A 3742-nucleotide genomic window follows, 5' to 3' on the forward strand; every position below is an offset into this window, starting at 1 on the left:
TTTCCCCGTGGGTCCTCCGCACAGTAGTAGATGGCTACAGGCTGCAGTTCCGGGTTCGCCCCCCCAGATTCTGCGGGATGGTCGGGACTACAGTACACGCAGAACAGAGCCAGGTGTTGGGACAGGAAGTCTGCTCTCTTCTGAAGAAAGGGGCCATAGAATAATTTCCCTGCCAGTCAGAGAAGCCGGCTTTTACAGCCGATACTTCCTGGTCCCCAAGAAGGACGGAGGATTGCGTCCGATTTTGGATTTGCGGTCCCTGAACCAATCTCTGAGGAGATTCAGGTTCAGGATGCTTACCATCCCAGCCATCATCAGTCACATCCAATCCGAGGATTGGTTTGTCACGATAGATCTGCAAGACGCTTATTTCCACATCTCCATCCGTCCCTCTCACAGGAAGTTCCTGAGGTTCGCCTTCGGGGGCACGTCTTACCAGTATCGGGTTCTTCCGTTCGGCCTAGCACCTATCTCCCCGCACGTTCACCAAATGCATGGATGCAGCTCTGGCTCCGTTGAGGCTCCAGGGCATCCACATACTGAACTACATCGACGACTGGCTCGTCCTGGCCCAGTCTCGAGAGTTAGCGGTTCGGCATCGAGATGTCGTCCTCGCCCACATTCAGCGTTTGGGGCTGCGGCTCAACACAAAGAAGAGCGTGCTTACACCCGCCCAATGGACTGCGGTGACATCGACTCAACGACGATGCGGGCCCACCTGTCTCCCGCACGCATCGAGTCCATTTTATCCTCAGTGACCAGAGTGCAGTTAGGCCGCGCCATCACTGTGAAACACTTTCAGAGGGTGTTGGGTCTTCTGGCCGCAGCGTCCAGTATAATACCTTCCGGACTACTGCACATGAGAGTGGTGGCTAAAATCCAAGGGATTCTCCCCGAGGGGAAATCCGCTCCGTCTGATACGGGTTACGAGCGGATGCCTTCGTTCCCTGTCCGTATGGAGGAAGCCTTGGTTCCTGTCCCAAGGTCCTGTGTTGGGAGCAATCTGTCGCCGAACAATTATTTCAACAGACGCCTCACTCGCGGGATGGGGTGCGGTCATGGACGACCGCTTCGCGAGAGGCTCCTGGGAGGAGCATCATTTCTCTTGGCACATAAATTGCCTGGAAATGTTCGCGGTTTTCAGAGCTCTGAGGAGTTTTCTGCCCGCTCTCCGCAGTTGCCACGTCCTTGTCAGGACCGACAATACGGCGGTGGTGGCCTATTTGAATCACCAGGGGGGTCTGCGCTCGTGCCCATTATGCAAACTGGCACATCGGATCCTCCTGTGGTCCCAGGAGAGGCTGCTGTCCCTCAGAGCGATGTACATCCCTGGGACCCAGAATCAAGGAGCAGACCTGCTGTCGAGACAGGGGTTGAGGCCCGGGGAATGGAGACTCCACCCCGAGGTGGTGGAGTTATTATGCGAAGAGTTCGGCCCCATAGACATGGACTTGTTTGCGTCCCGAGAGACGGCACACTGTCCCCTGTGGTTCTCCCTATCACCCCCAGCCCCGCTAGGGCTGGATGCCATGGTACAGACGTGGCCGAGGCTGAGGTATGCGTTTCCCCCAGTCGCTCTGCTCCCGGGGGTTCTGGAGCGGGTCCGCCAGGACGGCGTCAGCCTACTACTAGTAGCCCCGCTTTGGCCGGCTCGAGTGTGGTTCTCTCTCTCTGTGGATTTAATATCGCTCCTCGAGGGCCCGCCCTGGCAGGTCCCTCTGAGGAGGAGTCCCAGGCGGAGGGCCAGATCTTTCACCCGCACCCCGCCCTGTGGCAGCTATGGGTCTGGCCCCTGAGGGCGCGCAGTTCTTAGAGGCGGGTCTGACGACAGGAGCAGTCGAAACGCTGCTCAGCTCCAGAGCCCCGTCCACGAGAAAGATGTACGGCCTAAAGTGGAATGTGTTCACCACCTGGTGCAGAGAACGGGCGGTAGACCCAGTTACCTGCTCATTGTGATACTGGAGTTCCTCCAGCACCGTTTCTCTGCTGGCCTCTCCCCGTCCACGCTCAAAGTATATGTGGCTGCCACTGCAGCATTCCACGCCCCTCTGAGTGATGGGCCCTTGGGGAGGCTTCCGCTGGTCGTGCGTTTCCGCCGTGGAGCCCGGAGGATGAGACCCGTGACTCGTTCCAGGGTTCCCACCTGGGACCTGGCAGTGGTTCTCGAAGCGCTGGCTGAGGCCCCCTTCAAACCCCTGGAGTCGGCTGAGGCCAAGCACCTGACCCTTAAAATGACCTTTCTCCTCGCTATCACCTCTCTGAGGAGGGTGGGGGATCTCCAGGCACTGTCGGTGTCTCCCCGATGCCTGGAGTTTGCCCCGGGGAGGGTCAGGGCCATCCTGCACCCTTGTCCAGGTTATGTCCCTAAGGTTCCGGCCAGACTGGCAGGGTCCACGGTGCTGCAGGCGTTTCATCCCCCACCTCATGTTACGGCGGAGGACGGGAGACTTCATCTGCTCTGCCCTGTCAGAGCACTGAGTATTTACACTCTGAGGTCTTCCCGGTGGAAGAAAGCAGACCAGTTGCTGGTGTGTTTCGGGTCCCCCAAGGCTGGGCTCCCCGCTTCTAAACACACCATCAGCAACTGGATCGTTCAGACTATTTCCCTGGCCTATCAGGTGCGCAGTTTGCCTTCACCTATGGCCGTAAGGGCGCACTCTACTCGAGGCATGGCGGCTTCTAGGGCCCTCCTCGCAGGGGCGTCACTCCAGGATTTGTGTGACACGGCTGGCTGGGCCACCCCTCACACTTTTATCCGGTTTTACAGTCTGGACCTGCCTTCTGCACCCGGCACCCGTGCGCTCTCCTCCTAGTCTGCACGCTGGGGGCAGGCGGGGTTTCGGTGTGGCCTAAGTGGGTATCTCGTTCCCATAGTGTCGTCACCGACACAGTTCGAGTTCCCTCGAAGGGGAACGTCTCGGGTTACGTATGTAACCCTTGTTCCCCGAGAAGGGGAACGAGACACTGCGTCGGTCCACCACACCTCACCCCGCCTGGAGTGCCTTGCTTCATAGAAAAGGCTAATGTGTCCTATGTGCCGGCGTGCTTATATACCCCCTGCGGTTACGCCGTCACACACTACCGTTCTAGTAACACCAATAGGATTGGAGTAGTTTCATTCATAGTTCAGCCCTGCCACGCCCAGGGGCGTTCCCATAGTGTTGTCACCGACGCAGTGTCTCGTTCCCCTTCTCGGGGAACAAGGGTTACATACGTAACCCGAGACGTATCTCGTTATAAACCAAAAACGGAAGTCACGTGGTCTATTCCTTTTTTGGAAGGGATAGTAACCGGTAAAGCCTTCAAAATAAAAGTAGCCCATGTACCATGCACTTAGAAAGGTGATTTTAGACTAAAACTAAACTAAAATAACGTTTTTTTTAGTAAAACTAAAGTAGCACTGGGTGTAAAAAAACACTTTAGTTAACTGAAATAAAAACAATTAAAGCTGCAAGCAGCGTTGGGCGGGCCCTCGCACTTGTAGCGCGTCCCCGTGTGAGCCGGCCGAGTCGCATATTCTGGAGCTCTGCCGGTGCGGCTTTGAATTTCCTACGCGTTTCCGACGCCGCATGAATGTGCTATATGTCACTTCCTGTGTCCCCTATGTGGAGCTACATAGCACTTGCCGCTATGAATATAAATCGGTATTGACGTGTAGATGTCTGCGGGGTGGGAGAGTTATCAAGCACGTAAAGTTTGTTTCAGATGTGAACATGTACACTGAACAATAATGTACCCAAAC

At 56.3% G+C, this 3742-nt stretch overlaps 1 protein-coding gene across 1 annotated transcript in view; it reads right to left on the reverse strand.

The window, feature by feature from the left end:
- The window catches only part of kcnq3 (potassium voltage-gated channel, KQT-like subfamily, member 3), a 31958-nt gene that overhangs the window by 18327 nt on the left and 9889 nt on the right, over window positions 1–3742 (reverse strand). The gene's annotated exons all lie outside the window — the stretch shown is intronic.

The sequence above is a fragment of the Micropterus dolomieu genome, linkage group LG06 (assembly GCF_021292245.1).
Source record: "Micropterus dolomieu isolate WLL.071019.BEF.003 ecotype Adirondacks linkage group LG06, ASM2129224v1, whole genome shotgun sequence".
In the NCBI taxonomy this organism is placed as follows: domain Eukaryota; kingdom Metazoa; phylum Chordata; class Actinopteri; order Centrarchiformes; family Centrarchidae; genus Micropterus; species Micropterus dolomieu.